Source organism: Mauremys reevesii, linkage group 1 (genome assembly GCF_016161935.1).
Source record: "Mauremys reevesii isolate NIE-2019 linkage group 1, ASM1616193v1, whole genome shotgun sequence".
Lineage (NCBI taxonomy): Eukaryota > Metazoa > Chordata > Testudines > Geoemydidae > Mauremys > Mauremys reevesii.
Window position 1 is genome coordinate 308,416,787 of NC_052623.1, and position 23,113 is coordinate 308,439,899.

At 40.1% G+C, this 23,113-nt stretch overlaps 1 long non-coding RNA gene across 1 annotated transcript in view; it reads left to right on the top strand.

The window, feature by feature from the left end:
* Positions 1 to 4,787: 4,787 nt before the first annotated feature.
* Positions 4,788 to 23,113, top strand: part of LOC120398183 — a 46,772-nt gene continuing 28,446 nt past the window's right edge. The window contains exon 1 of the long non-coding RNA XR_005594231.1: positions 4,788 to 4,873. This is a non-coding gene — a long non-coding RNA (uncharacterized LOC120398183). The remainder of the gene's footprint in view (positions 4,874 to 23,113) is intronic.

Genomic DNA, 23,113 nt, shown 5'->3' on the forward strand with positions numbered 1-23,113 from the left:
AATCACAAAAGCAGGAACTCCGTTCTAGCATTCATTAAATCTATGCCAGATGTTTCCCAATGAAATAATCTTAAACTGTTTAATCAATCAGGTAAAAAAAACTTTTGTAGCAAATTTAAATTGTCCAGATCAGTAATATTCTAGCAGAGCAAAAGTTCTGCTTAGTTAAGGTTGATAGTTACTACAGTTTAAAAGACCATTATTCTAAATGTTCTAAAATTTACATGTTGACTGATTATCTTGAAACTTGCTTTGCCTCATGGGGGTGCAGGTTAAGGCTAGATGTCCAAATGTGGGGCCATTTGAGCATGGGGTTCCTGAGATACAGCCCTATAAAATCATGTTTTTAAAAAAATCACCTGGTTCTTTTAACTTCTTTTGCACACTCTTGGCTCTAATCTTCCTTAAATTAAATCCCCAGTGGCTGAAATCAGTTTATCTCAGCTAGTGTATAGAATCCACTGCTCCTTTGGGGAAGCTATATTGAAAAAGGTTTTTTAGGGTTAAGTTTAGAACTCAAGGTCAGCATGAACTAAACTAATGCTCCAAAGAAAGTGACATGCACATGTGCAGAAAGACTAGGGCTCTTTTGAAGGCAGAACTTTGAAGGCAGTCTACAAAGCTGGGTCATCCATGCACAGTGAGTCTGAGCCCTCCCCTTGACAGCTTTCAGAGAATGTTTGAAATGGAGAATGGAGTAGTGTTAGGGCTCTATTCTAGGACTTGGGAGATGTGGGTTGACGTCCCTGATCCACCACAGACTTCCTGAATAACCCTGGGCAAGTCACAGCCTCTATGCCTCAGTTTCCTATCTTTATGGTCATAATAGACTGCCCTACCTCAAAGGGTTGTTGGTAAGATAAATACATTAAAAAGTGTGTGAGGTGCTCAGATACTATGGTAATGGGGGCCATATGTGTACCTACAATAGATAAGTAGAAGTAGTGTGCATGTTCATTGCTCTTGGCCTGCATTTTGCAGGCATTCCTTTTGGAAGTTTTGTTTTGTCTTGCTTATGAGCAAGATCTTAAAGTGCTCTACAATTCACATGCAGATTCTGATTATACTTTAGAAATACTGTCAAGGAAATTTAGCACTAATTAAATACAGGGAAGATGAAAGACTCTAATCAGTTTAGGTAATGTAATGTTCCTCAATCATTTACTGAACAATGCGACTGAGTGGGCTCAAAGGAGAGCAAGGGGAAAGGAAGGGGACCATGTACATTGGGAAGGAACAGAACGGATTTCAAATTTTAAAGTACATAAAATTAGACGGGTATAAAATCTGTTCACATATAGGATGAGTGCAACTTGTTCAAGGATTATTAAGTAGTTAAATATAGCTTGCCAGCCATTGCTGAACTGTTCTGTGATGAGCACTCAAACCCAAGAAATATGCAAATGCATTGTTTAAGCATACTTTGTTCTTTGGGTGCAATAGAAATGTACCGCATTTTATTTTAGAATTATAAAATTAAATACAGTATATATTACAGCTGATCAGAAAAATGTTGACAGAACCATTTTCCACTGGAAAAAGCAGTTCTGTTAAAAGTGAAATGCTTTGTGAAATTGTGTTGATTTTGTCAAAATTTGGTTTGGTGAAAAAGGGAAGAAAAGTTCTGGCAATGTTGAAATGTCCCATTTCAACCTTTTCTAAATGAAATGCTGTTTTTTTGGCTTTAAAATTACTTTTCATTTCCAATTTTTGTTATTTTATAACATATTATAAATGTTTCATTCCATCTAAACCTAATTTCTTTCAAAATTTTCCTTCCCAGAGAATTTGACATGTTCAGATTCAGAACAAAGCCAGATTTTGAAAAAATTAAAATCCTTTGTGAAACAGAATTTCTATCATCTGCCTAGCTCTATTATACGTTTATACCTGTGATCTCTGTGTCTATAATTAATACTGCTACTTTCCACTTAATAGTGCCTTAAATGCAAAGATTTCAAATTTTTTACAGAATTTAATCTCACAATGTTAGTAGTAGGCTCAAAGTCAAGCACCTCTCTGATTTCTCTCATGCCTCCCCTTCTGCATGTAAAATCACTCTTAAATCTCTCCATTAAAACCTCCCTCAATTGTGATGCCTACAAATCACTCCAATCTGGCACTGGGGAGGCAAGTGCTGAGCTGTGCTGCTCTTCTTCTGCTAAACTCAATTTCTCCCCAGCTCCATTGTAGATGTTGTCACCTATTGTATCTTATCTGTCATGGAGATTGTGACTTCTCAGGGGCAGGGGTTGCCTTTTGTGTTACACATCTGCACAGTTATCAGCGCAGCTTGGCCGTGGTCAGTGAGTGGGGTTCCTTGGTGCTACCATAAAATAACTAATTATAATAACCAGAGTACTAAACTGTATTGTTCCAAAACATAGTTCTCTTTTGCTTTAGTTAAAGAAAAACCTCCTTTTAGCAGCTTAAAGCAGTAGCATCAAGAAAGCAATCCACATCATTATGTTACACCATCCCTGTGCAATTGTTATTAGTTTTATTAGACAGGTATGTAATCTGAGGCACACAGATTGGTGATTTAGCCAGAATCTCTGCTGTTCTAAAGTAGACTCAGAGTAGAACCCTGGCTCCCAGTCACCTGCACTAGCCACTGGACACACTGTTCCCTCATGCACACATCCTCCTGAGCATTCAAGCAACATGGAAAATGCCATTGTTTTAATTGGCCCAATGAGGGTGGGGTTTTCTAAAAGGGCTAAAGTAGTTAGGTTTCCAACCCTCACTGAAAGTAACTTAGGGCCCAATGCCCATCGATCTTGTGTGCTTTTATAATATCCCATCCAGCATCTTTTCTGAACAAATATATTACAACTCTTTATGAAGCTGAACTATTCATTTTCAAATTTTGGTGTGAACTTAATTCCGTAAAGTGGCTTATCAGTGAGACTCCAGGCTGAGCCAATTCAGTGTGGAAGGATTCATTTCAGTTTCAGCTACACAGAGGGTAGTTTAAAGTACCATGAGGCAGGTGCACTGTGTATGCACTTGCCATCAGTAGTCAGAGCTAGAGTTGTTGATTCAGCATCTTAAACAGAGAGAAAGACAGAAGTAACTGATCATTACTTGAAGAACTTGTCATTAGCAGCAACGCTCAGCAAGGCAGAGTATAAGTTCAATTTTGTAGAGAGAAAGAAATGTTTCACAGCAGGGAGTGGTTCCCATGCTTCTATCCATATGAGGAAATGTAGCTCTGCCAAGTCTAGTGCATAACACACCAACAAGCCCTAGATTGCTCCACAGATGCTTTGTTACCTTCTCCCAGCTTTAAAAATGTCTGATTACTATAGTGTATAAAGAATGATAATGTAATTTTTTTGGTCAGTCTAAATCTTGTCCTTTTCCTGTAGAAACTTCTGCTCCTGATTGGATATTATCATAGATACTGATGTGGTTGGCAGTTGGTATGTCTTGGCATATCCTTTTCTTTGTAGATGCAGTTTAGTGTCAGAAAATATTCCTGTCTCATTAGTGCAGTTCACAGAAGAATCATGAGGAAAGGATGAGTTTTTAGGTATCTCCTTCATCTGAAATAGTCCTGAAGGTTTCACTTGGGTCAATTGTACATTGTGCATATACCTGACATCCCTGTAGACTTGTAACAATTCTTGCTGACACCACCTTCCACTCTTGAAGTGATAAAGTCGCTGTTACTTTGAGAGGCTTTCTGGGAGAGACTGCTGTGTTATTTCAATGGAGGGTGTAATCACAGAGGACAGGCTTCTGCTGGAATGATGCCATTAGAACAAAAGAATAGCCATACTGGGTCAGACCAATGGTCCATATAGTCCAGTATGCTGTCTTTCAATAGTGGCCACTGCCAGATGCTTCAGAGGAAGTGAACAGAACAGGGCAACTGAGTGCTCCATTCTCTATGGTCCATTCCCCAGCTTCGAGCAGTCAGAGTTTTAGGCACACCTAGAGGATGGGGTTGCATCCCAGATGACCTATCCTCCATGAACTTATCTTATACTTTGTTGAACCTCATTATACTTTTGTCCTTCACATCATCCCCCGGCAACGAGTTCCACTGGATGACTGGGCATTGTGTGAAGAAGTACTCCCTTTTGTTTATTTTAAACCTGTGGCTTATTAATTTCATTGGGTGATCCCTGGTTCTTGTAATTATATGAAGGGGTAAATAACACATTCGCTTTCTCTGCACTTTTCATGATTTTATAGACCTCTATATCATATCCCCTTTCAGTCATCTCTTTTCTAAGCTGAACAGCCCCAGTCTTTTTAATCCCTCCTGAGATGGAAGCCGCTCTATATCCTTAATAATTTCTGTTGTCCTTCTCTGTACTTTTTCCAATTCTAATATATCTTTTTTGAGATAGGTGACCAGAACTGTATGCAGTATACAAGGTCTGAATGTACATGGATACATTGTGGCATTATGATATTTTCTATCTTATTATCTATCCCTTTCCTAAGTTTTCCGAACATTATGTTAGCTTTTTTGACTGCCGCTACACATTGAGCAGAGGTTTTCAGAGAACTATCCAGGATTTCAAGATCTCTTTGAATAGTAACAGCTAATTTAGAACTCATCATTTTGTATTTATAGTTGGGATTATGATTCCCAATATGCATTACTTTCCATTTATCAACACTGAATTTTATCTGCCATTTTCTTGCCTGGTCACCCTTAACTTCTTTTGCTTAGAAAAAATGTTGCTGATTCTTCACTGCCTTGCATCCCATACTGTCATTTACATTTTGATTTGGCAGCACTTCAAACCATCTTTGCATTTATTTCACACAGGTGTCAATGACTGCACAAGTAGGGCAATGGCAAATCAGACACAATCATGCTGGCACTTGGAAAGAGGCAGATAAGAGGAAAGAGGTTAGTGGCTCTCCCAATTTTATACTATTGAGTAGAGCTGTTGGAAAATGTCGCCCCCTCCCCAGAAATTTTTACTTTTTGGTGAAAAATTGCAGACTAAAAATTTTCAGCTGAAAACTGATTTGGAAATGCTGCTACAGTGCCTCACAAGGAGTTGTAGTTCAGATACCTTGTGCCCCCATTCTCCTTGCAATCTCTCTGCCACATCTCCCATGATGCACCTCAGTCTCCTGTCTTGCTGGGCTGCTGTACAACATCATGGGAGTTCTATAACCATGGTTCATCATGGGAGATGTATTCTAGCTGGGGACTGGGAAAAAAACAACCAAACAAAAAATAAACCTTTGTTTTTCAGGTATTTTTTCCCCCAGAAGTTGAGATTGTATGCAGAAGACAGACACTTTAGAAACAAGTTTCATTTAGTCAAAACCCGATTTTTCCATCAAAACCACTGTTGATAGAATTTTTTTGACCAGCCTTACTAATGCTGAATAACAACTTACTTTTCTCTTTACATTTTATCAATTATAACCAACTGATCTTTCTTGCTAGCTTGCTAAACAGCATTGAGTTTAACCATAGGACTATCCAGTGAATCGTAAAGTATATAACTGAAAAGATCAAAGCAGTGTAGCTTAGCTGTCATGATGGGGACATGGGCAGTGTTAGTGGTAAAAACAGGAGTCATGCTGGGTCAGATACCTGGAGGTCAGAGTCTCAGACAGGCCAGAGGGCAGGCTGAGAATCAGGCATCTGGAGGCAGGCAAGTTCAGGTTACCAGGAGTTCAGGGTTGGGCGCCAGGTTATAGATAGCAGTCAAATAGAAAAGTCAAGGATGAACCAGGGTCAGAAGGCAAAGTCTAGGGTCTATGGCAAGCAGGGTCTGGAGCAGAAGCTGGCAAGCAGTCTGTGTTGTTGCTCAGACAGCTCCTCATCGTGGCTTCCTGGTTTATAAACTGGTATTGGCCAATCAGTGGGCTGTGAGGGGCTGCCACTCAGATCCTGCGGGCAGTACTTCCTGCTGAACCTAGCTTCACAGGGTTCTCCTGTAGATGTCCAGTCTAAGCCTCTAGTGGCAATGTGGAGGTATCAGCAACCCAAATTCCACCATGGTACTAAGTTCTAGCTTTGCAAGTTCTTAAAATACCACTGTTAAATCATAGAAGAAGCATTTATGACTATTATCCTATGAAGGATTAATATGATGATCATCTGACATCTTATTTCTCCTAACAGTTTGATTTTAATCCATTTAATATGGGATAGATTGATTTTGTATAGTTCTTTTTTATCAGAATGTCTTGTGGGATTAAGTCAAATGCTTTACAGAAAACTATGTATATTTATCCACAGCTTTACCTTTATCAACCAAACTTGTGATTTCAAATAAATAAAAATATACATTGTTTAACAAGATCTATTTTCCATAAAATTATGTTGATCGATATTAATTATGATACCAATCTTTACTGATTGCATCCCATAACAACTTTTCCATGATTTTTGCCCTGGATCAATGTGATGCTAACTGACTTGAAGTTTCCTCAGTTGTTCCATTTATTCTTTTTAAAAATTAGCAGAAGATTAGCTTTTTTCAGTCCTCTGGAACTTCCTCTATGTTCAAAAATTGGTTAAAAATCAGTATTAATAGTTCAGAGAGCTATTTGGCCAATTCTCTTAATACTTTTGGGTTCAAGTTATCCATTCCTACAGATTTATAAAATGTTTTAGTTGCTGTTTAACATTCTGCCTAACTACTACTGAATAGAAAGTATTTCATTATCACTGCAACATAGGGATACATTATCCTGCTTTTTTTCTCAATACAGAATAGAAATATGTATTGAATACTTCTGCCTTTTCTACATCATGTGTCATAATTTCACCATCCTTATCTTATCTTGGACCTATACGATTGCTAAGATTTTGTTTAAAGAATTCCTCCTTATTGTGCTTCACACTATTGGCCACAGGCTGAACCTCACCCGCAGGTTAAATTAAGACAGTAACATCCCATGAGTTTCTTTTTGGATTTCTGGGCTGAAATAAACCTGAAACTCAATGCAAAACTCCAAGTGACGTTTAATCAAAACTTGCCAGTATCCTCATCCCTCTCAAAGTGATTTGTGATAGAGGGATGGACCATTAATGAAGGACAAGATAGGCCAGACCAGTTAGGAATGCCCTGACAATACTGAGGGTATGTCTTCACTACCAGCCAGATCGGCGGGCAGTGATCGATGCAGTGGGGATCGATTTATCGCGTCTAGTCTAGACGTGATAAATCGATCCCCGAGCACTCTCCCAATGACTCCTGTACTCCAGCTCGGTGAGAGGCGCAGGCAGAGTCGACAGGAGAGCGGCAGCAGTTGACTCACTGTAGTGAAGACACCGTGGTAAGTAGATCTAAGTACGTCGACTTCAGCTATGTTATTCATGTAGCTGAAGTTGCATAACTTAGATTGATCCCCTCCCCCCCCCCACACACACAGTGTAGACCAGGCCTGAGTGATTGCAAGCACTTTTTTGCCCCTGGAAAACAGTTATAACTAAACTCAGAGGGACGCCTTGGATTGGTTGGAGGAAGAAGGAACAATACCAGAAGGTGGGGAAACCTAGCCTGACTGGACCCAGACAAAACCAGGCAAAATTCTCTTGATTTCAAATCTATTGCAAACCTGAAATTAAATGAAAGGTTTATTGACTTACCAGTTTATTGCTGTTCCCAGCCCACCCACCTTCACATTCTAAAACTCTCCAACAGTCAAACTATTGGTATGGATTAAGCTTCTTTTGTATGAAATGATAGAAAAAAATACTTATCCTCTCTGTGAATGATGAGTACTGTAAAGTACCAGCAAGGAAAGTGTTTTGGAATGAAATTTCTCTGCCTAAGGTAACCAGTGTAGCCCATTTTATCAACGTAAGGAGTAGTTCAGTGATCTGTTGAATCAGGATACAGCACTGAAATGTGAAATAACGCGTAAAGGAGACAAAATACTGCATTACCAAAAACATCTTTCACAACTGGAACCACGAAGGTACATTATTAATTACATTAATGAAGCAATCCTGTTATGCAGTTCTAGTTAACTGTAGCTCTCCACTCCCATCCCCATAGTACTTTCTCTAAGTCACAAATACTTTGATTACAGAATGCTTCATTGTCTACATGCTATTCTCTGAACGAGTTTGGATCAAAACAAATAGCACTCAGTAAATGAGCTTTTTTTCTTTCTCACCTTTTTTTGGCATATGAAACCTGGCCATTAAAAGCTTGAAATTTGAATAAAAAGCATAACACTATTACCTTGAAATCCAATTTTTTTTTCTGTAAGTGACTTCTCTTTTTATAATCTGTGGGCATTCTATAGGATCAATAGTAATAATAAATGTCTTTATTTTTTTAAAAAAAACTGATTGGTTTCAGTTAGATGTTTACTAAATAGTCCAGAGAAAATCTGAGGTACCTGTAAACAATAGTGTTGAACAGTATGCCAATACATGCTTATAAACTTACTGGATGTTCTTGTACTATTAAGATAAATTAATGATATTCACACTCAAAGGATGAAATCCTGGCCTGATGTAAGAGGATACAGCACTATTACTACCAAATAATAATAAAAACATACCAGCCGTTCCTTGACTTCAGGGAGAATATGGAACACATGCTCAGCTGGTGTAAATTGCCATTGAAGTCAATGGAGCCTATGACAATTTACACCCCTCCATTTTTTACACAATGTATCAGTCCAAATGTGCTATTTGGAAAGTGTGAAGAAATGCTTGTCATTTTACACACGCTGGTGTTAGTATATATGGAACAGTCAGCTGACTTGTAAGTGTTTGCAGTTGGATCCTCACTACTCATTATACATTATAGAAGTGTGCAAATAATTAGTAGCACAAGTATTGACATTCCCATTCTTTCTATGCCAAATACTCTGCTTTAAATTATGTTAAATCTTTGTGTGTTTTATATTTGATTCTTAATTTTGTGTATCTCCTGTTCTTGTATTCTGGGAAAAGGTAAATGGTCTTTAAATCAATCCTTGTTACATATCCTTCCCATATGTCCTCTTCCTCTTTACATTTCTTGATTAAATAATACTAGTGTCCTTAAAAGAGAGCTTCTAAAATATCTAAGATTGCTAGGATAACAGAAAGAGACAGCTGGGGATACTCAGAAAAAATACAGATAAAAGAGAGACTAGAGAAAGCTTTTAAAAAATTAATAAAACATTATTTATAAAGAATAGTCATTAATCTGGGTAGATTTCTGGAATTCATATTAATCCAGCATGTTGCTATGCTAGTCATGAATGATAATTGTAATTAATTTACAAAAAGAATGTGTTAAATTCTGAGAGCTGTTGGAATAGCTGGCAAGACTTTCTAGACATGGGATAAGCTTCTAGAAACGTTTAGCTAACCTGAGTGTTAGCCCCAGTGTTTCCATTTAAAATAATGTCAGTATAGGAAGCAGGGGCGGCTCTACAAAGTAGGCTGCCCCAAGCAGCGCGGAGCGCTGCGCCGCCCTTCCCCAGTCCCGCGGCGGGTCCCCTCTTCCCGCGGCTCCGGCATCCTGGGGAGGGCGGCATTTGGCTCCGGTGGAGCTCCCGCCCGGCATGCCTGCGGCAGGTCCACGGAGCCGGGACGAGCGGACCTGCGCGGTCATGCCTGCGGGAGCTCAACCGAGCCGCGGGAAGACGGGACCCGCCGCAGGCATGACTGCGGCAGGTCCGCTCGTCCCGGGCTCCGGTGGACCTGCCGCAGGCATGCCGGCGGGAGCTCCACCGGGGCCAAATGCCGCCCTCCCCAGGATGCCGCCCCAAGCGGGCGCTTGGCCCGCTGGTACCTAGAGCCGCCCCTGATAGGAAGCCTGACTCACAAGTAGCAGCACTTCTTTTTGCAGGCTCACATTGGTTGATACAATCAATGCTGTAATATGCTGGGCTACATCCTTCTCCAGTTATTCACCAAGGTTTTGGAACACCCAAAGTGAGTATCCACCAGAGAACCATTCCAGGCCTTAGCCTAAGCCCAGTGCTTGATGGTCAGAACTTTGGAAGTTTTAGTTAGTGCTGTATGGATATCCATGCAGTGCACACATGCTCAGTAAAGCTCATAGTGTATGCACCCACTCTTTTGAATTACCTAATATTTGGAACAAATAACCAGAAATCCCTATTTGTGAATGTTTTAGAGCAGTATTTCTGGTAGGAATACCATTCAAAATGACAGTTCACTTCAGTGCAGAATATAATTCTCAAAACACCTGTTTATTCAGAGCTACCACGGGCTTTTCCTTTGTCAAATATATTATAATCTGGTGATTGCATTTTAAAATGTTTCTGGTCAAGAAAACCGGTTGGTTTGACACCACTGGAATCTAAAACCTTTTATTTATCCACAGAGTAGACTCTTTACAGACAGTGGCAGTACAAGCTTTCACACATTACCACAATAATGTGTTTTGATCCTGACTTGCAAGGATTGTATCCATACCCATCTGGACTCTGAATGTAGTTTGTTTTAATAGAGCTGGTTGAAAATCACAATTTCTGACCTGCAGAAAATTCCAGTGATTCAAAATTTGTTTTCATCTGGAATTGGGACAAAAAAAGTGAAATGCTGAAAAATTTTGATTCCAAACATTTTGCTTTGACATTTCTAATGAAATTGGTACTTTTCAATGTTGCTGAATTGAAATGTTTCATTTTGGTTTGTTGACCTGAATTTTGGCTTTATTCAAAATTAATCTGTGTCTTCCTCAGTACTTCATAGTTGTAGTTTGGGTCTCATGCCCCCTCTTCTGTAGGCTGGGCTCCCCAGGCAGATTACATCTTCCACTGTAGACATGTGACTCCCATGATGCACCACTTCTGATGATTCAGAAGGGGAGACCGTGACATATCATGGGCAATGTAGTCCAGCTCGGGAGCCTGGACCACAGAGAAGAAGAGAGGTGTGAGCCACTCAAAGTACAATTCCCATGAGGTACTACAGCAGCTCAGGTGGACACAGATAAATGTAGAACTGTCTAGGAACAAAATGTGTTGATTCAGTTTGACAAACTCAAAATTTTGAGTCTGTTCCAATGCAAAACAAAATATTTAATTTAGGTTTTCTCAATGGATAATTGAAATTTTTTAGAAAATTTGAAATTTTCCACAGGAAAATTTAAATGTTGTGGAAACTGTATTTTCTGTCAAAGTAATTTGGAGGGAAAATTCCCAACCAGCTCTAATTTTAAATTATTTTACTTATACTGCAAACAGTGATGCCAACTGTTGGTAATTCTGACAATTTACACATATGATAGAGGACAAGGGAGAAAACATACATCAGACAAATGAACCTCTAAACAGACATACCTAATCTACTAACATCACAATACTGTATGCTTATTTATACAATGTTTTAGTAGCTGAGGTATAGTATGAATTTAGAGAATTTATATCAGTATACAGAACTGCTTTAACTACCCTATAAGTGTGTTCTCCTTCCTTGATTATTTGATTGGGCTCATTAGCATTATATTATTGAGCTCTTGTAACTGCATACATGTAGAGTTAGAAAGCATGTTGTGTTTCGAACACCTGCTGTGTCAGGATCATCAATCAGTGCTGATGTACTCCTCCCCACCACCTCTTAATGCTATTGCATTCATAAAAATCAGTTCTATTTGTGACTATTGTTTTTCCTTTGTTTATGGATGAATGCTGTTTCAAGCTTATAAAACAAAGATGAATTTAACCTTCATGAAAGATACCAGATTAACAGCTCTGTAGGCTGCTCAACCCTGAAATAGGTACAAGTTAAGTAGTGGCAGTTCAAATTTTCTGGCACTGCCATGCTGACACCTCAACTACAACAGGGCTAATGCTGTAAAAAAAGAAAACAAAACTTAAACTTAGCATGAATAGTCTTTCATCTTTTTACATGAATTGGCTTTGATTGTATGTGAACCCCTATAGTGGTCACTCAGAATATTGCAGCAAACAAGTTTGCTGACAGGCATGTTCATGGAAATGGACAACTTTGAAGTGAATATTACAGAATATTAATAGAAAGTGAGTTTCAAATTCTCAGTCCTGAGTAGTCCCATTGGACATCTGATTTTGACCTCAATTCAACAAAGCTCTCAGGCACAGATTCACAAAGGTATTTAGGCCTCTAACTGCCTCTTTAGACCCTTAAGTCCAATATTTGGGCATTACTAAAAGTTTCAAAACCCCTGCTCATCTGCCACCTAACCCCACAGGCTTCTAAGTTTCCACCAGTCAGCATCTGCAAAACCACCCACAGCTAGTGATCTGCTTGGAGCCCTAGCTCAAGTCAAAGCCCTGGCAGCCCCAAAGCAGGATTCCCCACCAAAATGGGGAAATACCTATCTCACCAGTGGGCCCTGATTCTGGAGGTGGGCCCTGAGCACAACTGCATGATTGGGTCCTGCTGGCAAACACCGTTATGACCTGATACATATCAGACCGCACAATCAAAGGACCAGATGCAGGTCCCCAATAAGTGTGTGTGGAGAGAGTGGGGGCAGCACAGCATCTGCACAAAGAACAGTTGTGGGGTGATCAGGTTGGGAATTTTTCATCAAAGAATGGACATAGATGTTTCCTGGTATTTAGGGCACTCACCTGAGGTGTGGGAGACCTGGGATCAAGTCCCTGCTTTGGGTGTGCACCCTACCCCCTGGACTGTTGGCTATTCTGGGGTAGAGTCTCCCTCTCTTTCTCACACTCTCTCTGATTTTTCACAAGACAGGGCTGGCCTGACTTAGGTGCCTAACTCCAGGAGAGGGTTCACAGATGAAGATCCCAAGCAAAGGGAAGTGTCTATCTCTGGCCCAGATCAAAGGAAGTTAGGTACCTAAATACCTTTAAAGATCTGGGTCTTAAGCCCAGCCTTTTCCCTCTGCATTTCACTCCTGGCTAGCTTAGGTGGCTCCCTATGCAACTTGCTGGCTTCTGTGGATCCCTTTCTTAGGCATCTAACTCTCCCAAGCATTATATGGGGAGCATGGGCCCTTAGCTTGGGACTAAGGATTCTACTAGGCATCAGGGGATCTAGGAATTAGGCGTTGCAACACTGAGCTTGCTATTCCTAAATTCCTTTGTGAATCTGGGTCTTAAGCCACATGCAGGTGCTAAAGTCCCTTGAAGTCACTAGGATTTGGGCATATGCCTAAAGTTAAGCATGTGCTTAAGTACTTTGATTAATAGTGCTGCATTGGTGAACTGGGACCTGTATGAATGCTCATCCATGCAGCAACTAATGAAAAGAGCTGGATTTTTATTTTTTGTGTGTGAATCTTGAAATCTTGCACTGTGCTGCTCACGAACAGCATACAGACCAAAAATTGGATTAGAAATTATATGTGTAACTGTAGTTTATACATGCTTAAGTGAAAGTTAATATTTCTGGTGACTCAGGATGGAATTTTCAAAGAGAAGTCTATGAGAATTGTGCTCCTAAGTCACTTACACACTTTTGACTATTTCACTCTGGGTGTTTATCTAAAGAGGAAACTTCAGTAAAGTTAGCTTCAGAAAACTCTGTCCCAGTTTTCAATAGATCAGAAAAATAAGTTTAAAAAAAAGATTTGAGGTAATTGTTAAAAATAAAGTTGATTCAGAGCACCAGATTGTCTTTAGTTTGCTATCAACGTCTTGCAGTTGAAAATTTTCCATTACCTGTCATCAAGAGGAAAAGAAATAAGGATCCTGTAAATTCTGTTGCACTAGAAAAATGGCAACCACTGTTTATCAAACTTATTTTTATCTAAAGTGCAGTTCTCCTTGCTGTCATGCTACTCTAATAAGGTAGTAATGCTTGAAAGAGAAAGTTCTCATACTGTCTCTAATCTCTGCTTTTTAACTGACAAAATAACTTTTCCTTTTAAGTAAATCTAGTAAGACTATGTTAAACATTTCAGTGTTTAATACTTCCATAGCTGTGCTGGTGCCAAAATATCATGGTTAATCAGTTGAAAGAAAGGGCTTCATTTTATTAGTGATATGGGGACATATGTTTATAAAGAATAAGTCCTATGAACTTGAGATCAGTGGTTATTTTGTAATCATCTACCAGAATCTACCCTTAAATATCTACTTTTCACTGCAGAGTAGCGCCTTTCTTTGTAAGTACTATAACCAGAAGAAAGTACTTCTACCTAAATTTGGTAAAACCTGGTGCTGTTTTGTGGTTTGCAATACTTACAGTAAAGTAATCCTTGCCCTACTTCTAGTACTATCTGGGGAATGCTCGGCAAGACCTAGAATTTTGCCAGGGATTGCAATCCTGTCTCAAACAGATCCATTGAAGGAAAAGTCTGCAAGCAGATCCTGGTCAGGGTTTTCTGATCCCCTCCCTTGGTGTTCCTGGTATCTGTTAGTAAAACGAGGATGACGATGTCTACCTCAGAGGACTGTGGTGAGGTGTAATTCATTAATGTTTGAGATTCTTGGCTGTAAGGTGCTAGAGAAGTACAAATAATTCTATTGGGGTCAGCTACTAACACCCTTTTTGCTGCTTGGTTGTATCTTACTCTGACAGTTGTCTCATTGATTTTAATGGGATTCCTTGTAATGCAAGGTATTAGTCATTGTCAGGGGCGCCTCTAGCAATTGCGCCACCCCAAGCCGCCCCTGACAATGCGGAGCCCTCCCGGCGGCACGCTGCCCCAAGCGCGCTGGGGTCTAGAGCCGGCCCTGGTCATTGTAAGTAAGAGGGATGGAGTCAGGCTCTTTTTGTTTCATTATTTCACTGTCCTGCAGACAGTTTTTGGTAACATGAATTCATTTAGTCTCCACTTGCAGTTTGAGCCCAAATTTCCTCAGCACATTTCAAAAGGAGGCAAAAATATATGTGCTTTAGGACATACAGTATATTATAAAAAGAACAGGAGTACTTGTGGCACCTTAGAGACTAACAAATTTAATTCAGCATGAGCTTTCATGAGCTACAGCTCACTTCTTCGGATGCATAGAATGGAACACACAGACAGGAGATATTTATACATACAGAGAACATGAAAAGGTGGAAGTATGCATACCAACAGGCAGAGTCTAATCAATTGAGATGAGCTATCATCAGCAGGAGAAAAAAAACTTTTGAAGTGATAATTAAGATGGCCCATAGAAGGTGTGAGGAGAACTTAACATAGGGAAATAGATTCAATTAGTGTAATGACCCAACCATTCCCAGTCTCTGTTTAAGCCTGAGTTAATTGTATCTAATTTGCATATTAATTCAAGTTCAGCAGTCTCTCTGTGGAGTCTGTTTTTGAAATTTTTTTGTTGCAGAATTGCCACCTTCAAGTCTGTCACTGAGTGGTTAGAGAGGTTGAAGTGTTCTCCCACTGGTTTTTGAATGTTATGATTCTTGATGTCAGATTTGTGTCCATTTATTCTTTTGCGTAGAGACTGTCCGGTATGGCCAATGTACATTGCAGAGGGGCATTGCTGGCACATGATGGCATATATCACGTTGGTAGATGTGCAGGTGAATTAGCCCCTGATGGCGTGGCTGATGTGATTCGGTCCTATGATGGTGTCACTTGAATAGATATGTGGACAGAGCTGGCACTGGGCTTTGTTGCAAAGATAGGTTCCTGGGTTAGTGTTTATGTTGTATGGTGTTGTGCGGTTGCTGGTGAGTATTTGCTTCAGGTTGGGAGGCTGTCTATAAGCGAGGACTGGCCTGTCTCCCAAGATCTGTGAGAGTGAGGGATCATCTTTAAGGATAGGTTGTAGATCTTTGATGATGCGCTGGAGAGGTTTTAGTTGGGGGCTGAAGGTGATAGCTAGTGGCATTCTGTTACTTTCTTTGTTGGGCCTGTCTTGTAGTAGGTGACTTCTGGGTACCCTTCTGGCTCTGTCAATCTCTTTCTTCACTTCCCCAGGTGGGTATTGTAGTTTTAAGAATGCTTGATAAAAATCCTGTAGGTGTTTCTCTGTGTGAGGGATTGGAGCAAATGCAGTTGGATTGTGTGATGTTGTCTGGATGAAAGCTGGAGGTATGTAGGTAAGTATAGCGGTCAGTAGGTTTCAGGGATAGGGTGGTGTTTATGTGACCATCGCTTATTAGCACTGTAGTGTCTAGGAAGTTGACCTCTTGTGTGGACTGGTCCAGGCAGAGGTTGATAGTGGGGTGGATATTGTTGAAATCCTGGTGGAATTCCTCAAGGGCCTCCTTCTCATGGGTCCAGATGATGAAGATGTCATCAATGTAGTGCAAGTAGAGTAGGGGCGTTATGAGAGGAGAACTGAGGAAGCGTTGTTCTAAGTCAGCCCTAAAATTTTCCCTCATACTAATTTCCCCCTACTGTTACTCACACCTTCTTGTCAACTGTTTGAAATGGGCCACCCTCATTACCACTACAAAAGTGATTTTTCCTCCCTTGGTATCCTGCTGTTAATTGAATTGTCTGATTAGACTGACCTCCCACTTGGTATGGCAACTCCCATCTTTTCATGTGCTGTGTATTTATACCTGCTACCATATTTTCCACTCCATGCATCTGATGAAGTGGGTTCTAGCCTATGAAAGCTTATGCCCAAATAAAATTGTTAGTCTCTAAGATGCCACAAGGACTCCTCGTTGTTTTTACTGAGACAGACTAACACGGCTACCACTCTGAAACCTATAACTGAGAACAAGGTGTTATGCAGAGTAGCAGTTCTTAGGAAACATATCAAGAGGTTACACAGGACAGCAGATCTAGTTAATCAGCATAACTGGAGAATCCATATACATTCTTTATGTTCATCCACAAAATATTAAGAGTTTGTGTATTCTAAACATGGCCTAAAATGTATGATAATTCCACAAGCATTCCACTGTAAATGAGCAAACTTTTCATCCCAACCATGAATTGGATTATTCTGGTTGTCACTGGCCCTTTAATGCAGGGCTGAAACGTTTTGCTATTAGCTGTACTCTTTCCCTGGGGGATGGATCAGGCACGACAATGCTATTCATCTTTCATTCTTTCAATAACATAGAATGTGTGTCACTGTCCCAGCCAATTAATTAACAATTCATTTGAATCCTACACATGCTTAGTAATATCACATTTAGACCAATGTAATTTAAAAGGTATCTTCCCAAGGACTGAGCAGAAAAAGAAATGGATCCCAAGAGAGACCTCTGAATGTCTTGAATTTGATTCAGCTCTTTTCCCCGATGGTGAGACTCCATGGCATTTTAATTTCCTAATAAAAATCAGACTTTACAAAAAACAGCTTTTCTTCCTCACTATGGATAGGACCATGGCCAGCCCCTATGTGGCCATGTACTGGAGGAAGGGACTAAGGAGCTTCTCTCTCTCCTTGAAAGGCCTTGGAGTCAGCCAGCATTGCAGACCCTGTGCTTAGAGGAATTCCAGGGGCTGCTGCTGCGTTGCTCCTCACAAGGAACAACCTGTCCATATGGGGATGGGAAGGGGCAAGTGTTAGGATATAGATATTCAGGCCTGTCTGCAAAGGCCTATACTTTAAGAATTTAGGTGTATTCTTTATCACTTATCAGAGGGGTAGCCGTGTTAGTCTGGATCTGTAAAAGCAACAAAGAATCCTGTGGCACCTTATAGACTAACAGACGTTCTGCAGCATGAGCTTTCGTGGGTGAATACCCACTTCTTCAGATGCAAGTGGTGGAAATTTCCAGGGGCAGGTTTATATATGCAAGCAAGAAGCAAGCTAGAGATAACGAGGTTAGTTCAATCAGGGAGGATGAGGCCCTGTTCTAGCAGTTGAGGTGTGAAAACCAAGGGAGGAGAAACTGGTTCTGTAATTGGCAAGCCATTCACAGTCTTTGTTTAATCCTGAGCTGATGGTGTCAAATTTGCAGATGAACTGGAGCTCAGCAGTTTCTCTTTGAAGTCTGGTCCTGAAGTTTTTTTGCTGCAGGATGGCCACCTTAAGATCTGCTATTGTGTGGCCAGGAAGGTTGAAGTGTTCTCCTACAGGTTTTTGTATATTGCCATTCCTAATATCTGATTTGTGTCCATTTATCCTTTTCCTTAGAGACTGTCCAGTTTGGCCGATGTACATAGCAGAGGGGCATTGCTGGCATATGATGGCATATATTACATTGGTGGACGTGCAGGTGAATGAACCGGTGATGGTGTGGCTGATCTGGTTAGGTCCTGTGATGGTGTTACTGGTGTAGATATGTGGGCAGAGTTGGCATCGAGGTTTGTTGCATGGGTTGGTTCCTGAGCCATCCTGCAGCAAAAAAACTTCAGGACCAGACTTCAAAGAGAAACTGCTGAGCTCCAAGTATCAGAGGGGTAGCCGTGTTAGTCTGGATCTGTAAAAGCAACAAAGAATCCTGTGGCACCTTAGAGACTAACAGACGTTTTGCAGCATGAGCTTTCGTGGGTGAATACCCACTTCTTCAGATGCAAGCTGGGAAGTGTATGGTCACATCCTCACATTCCAAGCCAGTCACATTGAAATAAGGTGCTATTGGGCTGTTAGGAATACAATCCTGTCCTGATATTCCTATCACCTCCAGAGAATGGGAAGAGCCTAGAAGATGTAAAAGGAAACTTAGTTTGATAGCATCCTGTCTGGCAAGAACCCACTTATCAATAGCTGGAATGTGAAATCCTCATTGCTGTATTGTTCTATCCCTGTAGTCTCCACTTCCCTATTGTTTGTCTGTATAAACTTTATCTGGTTCTGTGATTGTTTCTGTCTGCTGTATAATTAATTTTGTTGGGTGTAAACCAATTAAGGTGGTGGGATATAATTGGTTAAATAGCATGTTACAATATGTTAGGATTGGTTAGTTAAATTTCAGTAAAATGATTGGTTAAGGTATAGCTAAGCAGAACTCAAGTTTTACTATATAGTCTGCAGTCAATCAGGAAGTAAAGGGGGAAGGGGAACACGGAATGGGGGTGGGGGAATTGGAATCATGTTTTGCTAAGGTGGGGAATGGGAACAGGAACAGGGACACAGACAAGGCTCTGTGGTGTCAGAGCTGGGAAGGGGGACACTGAGGAAGGAAACTGGAAACATGCTTGCTGGAAGTTCACCCCAAAAAACATTGAATTGTTTGCACCTTTGGACTTCAGGTATTGTGGCTCTCTGTTCATGCGAGAAGGACCAGGGAAGTGAGAGGGTGAAAGAATAAGCCCTCCCCCATGTGCCTTCAAGTAGAGGTGGCCAGCCATGCAAGGCACATATACTGCATCTCATCTTGAGGTGTTACAGATTACTCTACCCCAGACTAGTTTTGAGATTACTCATTTAATCTAATGTATGCAAATCTTGGTATTTCACCATTCAAGAAATGGCACCTTTTATTTAGCTTCTCCTTGGATCTAATCATCATCGGTGACCTCTCGATTTGAGGATCATCTCTACCACAGATTTACATATGGGTCCTCAGATGACTCAGGAGTCTGATCCTGGAACCACAGATTCCAGCTACAGTAGGTAAAAACATTTCCTGGAGGGTCATCTGCCTGCTGGGAGAAAGTTCTTTCTTTTTCCTTCCTTCTCTCTCTCTTTTCAGCTTTGAGGGCAAGGCACTTCTCCTCGAAGTGAGCCACAACCATTGAGGTTCGTTGGTGGCTGGCTCTTCCCAGCTTGTGATGTCCACATCAGTTTTCTTGAGATACACTTTCAGTCTTTGTAGTATGTCCTCTAACCACCATGGAATCTCTGAGCATGGGTGAGCTTGAGAGTAGACTTGTTTTGGGAGGTGAGAGTCTAGCATCCACACACAATGTCCAGCCCAGCGAAGTTGGTGCATGAGGATCATTGCTTCAATACTGGTGATGTTGGCTTCAATGAGGATGCTGATGTTAGTGCAGCGATCTTCCCACTTGATTCGAAGTATCTCCAAAGGCATCGTTGGTGGTACTTCTCAAGACTCTTGAGGTGCTGTCTACAGGTCACCCAGGTTTCGCATCCATAAAGGAGTGTAGGAATAACAATTGTCTTATAGACCTGGATCATGGTGTCCCGCCGTAAGTCACAGTTCATGAAAATGAGTCGAGCAATTTCCCAAAGGAAGCACTTGCACACTGGATCCTGAGCTGGATCTCACTATCGATTTTTGTGATTTAAGAAAGTTGGCTACCAAGGTAGCAGAAGTCCTTGACTATCTCCAAAGTCTGTCCCTTCACGGTGATTTGTGATAGGTCATGTGTAAGGTCTGAGGAGCATTTTAGTCTTCTCAGTATTGAGTGAGCCTGATCCAAGAACTTTGCAATTGTTGTATGTATTTGATTACTTTAACCAATTTTAACTCACACCTTTCTTTCTTTTTATAAATAAACTTTTAGATATTAGATACTAAAGGATTGGCAATAGCATAATTATTAGGCAAGCTCTGAGTTCTATATTGACCTTGGTATGTGGCTGGTCCTTTGGGATCAGAAGAACCCTTTGGTTGATGAAATTGGTCTTAAATAACCATCATTAAATTTAGTGTTTTTGGTGGTGATACAAGGACTGGAATACTTAAGGAGGCTGCATTTCTGACTTCTTGTTAGCCAGTGTGGTCAGACAGAAGTTTACTTTTGTATCTGGTTTGGTCTATCTTATGGGAGACTATCCACCAGTTTTTGGGGTGTATCTGCCCTATTTCTCAGTGGTTTGTCCTGAATTGGTATTCTCAGTTGTGACCCACCGAGGCATCATAACAGATGTATTCTTGTTATTGTTGGCTACCTCACTGAAGCTGTTTTCATTTATTTTTTCCTGTTTCTTGTAAGCTTAAATTATTCTAATATGCCACCTCCTCTTATCGAGCTGCTTGTAGTTGATGAGCAGGATATTTCTTACTTAGCCAAATTATCTTTGAAGACTTAATGGACCAGATTCTGCTCTGAAGTCACTAGATTATATTACTCATTAATTAGACTAGCTACATTTGGCCCATGGCAATTGCGTGTTGATTTATTACATTTTTTGTATCTGTACATTTTCAAAGCTAGTCACAACTTTGTTGACATTGTCTAGATATGCCTAGATATACCCTGATATATAGATGTCTAGATATACTCTGTAACAAACCCCGTTGCCTACTCTGTCAGGCTCATTCACCTGCACATCTACTAATGTGATATATGCCAGCAATGCCTCTCTGCCATATACATTGGCCAAACCAAACAGTCTCTACGTAAAAGAATAAATAGACACAACTCAGACATCAGGAATGGTAGCATACAAAAGCCAGTAGGAGAGTACTTCAATCTCCCTGGACATTCAATAACAGATTTAAAAGTAGTCATTCTTCAACAAAAACAAAAACATACTTCAAAGAGAAACTGCAGAGCTACAATTCATTTACAAATTTAACACCATTAATTTGGGCTTGAATAGGGACTGGGAGTGGCTGTCTCACTACAAAAGTAAGTTTTCCTCTCTTGGTGTTGACACCTCCTCATCAATTATTGAGAGTGGACCACATCCACCCTGATTGAATTGGCCTTTCAACACTGGTTCTCCTCTTGTAAGGTAACTCCCTTCTCTTCATGTGTCAGTATATTTATGCCTGCATCTGTAATTTTCACTCCATGCAGCTGAAGAAGTGGGGTCTTTTACCTGCAAAAGCTTATGCCTAAATAAATCTGTTAGTCTATAAGGTTCCACTAGACTCCTCGTTGTTTTTGTGGATGCAGGCTAACATGGCTACCCCTCTGATACTTAGATATGCCTAAAACTTTTGAAGCAGTTCTTTATGGTAGGCTTGAATTTCAGACTGTGCATTTAATCAAGCAGTTTAGTTGGCTGTGTGTGTTTTCTTGTTCTCTGAGTTTACTGCATGCATTCAAGAGTCAGCATAAGCCGCCTAGACTTATTTTCTCAAAGTAAGTCGCTCAGTTTTGTGTCTTCTTCCTGAGACAGTCAGGACAAAAAACGTAGTATATTATTTTTCCAGGGTCAGGATCCTGTGGTTTCCTTAGTAAATTTTGCAAAGGCTATTGGGGCATGTTTGTGGTACAGTGAAACAAATGACTGTCAATGTGTTTTGGTCAAATTCAGTGATGTATTGGTTACACAATAACAATGAGGAAGGATCCTGTTTTAACCTTTAAGGGGATTATGAGAGAATTGAACAGTGATGGGGAAGGGCCTGTAATAGCAGGATCAAACAATATATTTTAATTCTGTCTCTTCGACCTCTTCTTCTTGCCTATAACTACCAAAAAGAAAATTGCAAAGATGCACGCTCTACTGCTTCTACTTCAAAATTTCATGACAAAGAGAATTTGGGTGAAAGGGTTCATTTTTTCTTCATGGTTTAAAGTGAGAAAAGTAGTAATTGCCCCAAAAATTCACAGCAGAGCAAATCTTCTTGATCATGAAATTGCCATAGTGTGGTTGAAATTTTCATGAACAAATGCTTCTGCACATCTCCAGGAGAGTTACTGATAAACTTTTGGGCATGGTATTGATGTAGTTCTACTAGAAAACTTTAATTCCTCTGAATCTATTTACATACATTCTTCTATGTTTATAGATGCTTGTTTTCTTCCTTCTTTTCTCTCTCATGAGATTTGAATAATAATCCTTAAAATAATTATTATTCATTAATATTATGGCAGAGCCTTGGAGCATTATAGAGTGCCTCTGGTGGAGGATCTAAGAGAGCTTTACAAACATGAATTAATTAAGCATCACAGTGCCCCCTGTGTGGGAGACATCATTATTATCTTTGCTATACAGATAATAAAGAGGTTTTGATTTGCTGATAGTCACACAGCAATTTAGTGCTAGAGTTGGGATTAGAAATGAATGCCAGAGTGCTAGTCCTGTGCTCTAACCAATCTATGGCTCTGCCTCTTTTTTTAAAAAATAGGTGTGATGCCTACAATATTTAACAAATTAAGCAAACCATGGGAAGTAAATCTCAAGAAACAATCAGGTTGCTAGTAGCTGTCCTTGACTACTTTGTAATGGGTTAATTCATGTGTGATGTTTTGGGGTAATAGCTACATAAAAAGGGATATATTCTCTTCTCAGTATGTGTGTGTGAGTCTCATTAATAATAATGGGAGTTATGTGCCTGCAAGAGAAAGAGAGGAGAATATATCTATCATGTCAATGATCCATTAAGGAAGAAGAAATTATATAATGTACTATAAATGCTTTGGAGGAGTCATTACAGTCTATTAGGTAAATAATGTGTTTTTTAAAAGTCCCTACATAAAATAAATATAAATATGTATGTGTATATGTGTATGTGTGTGTGTGT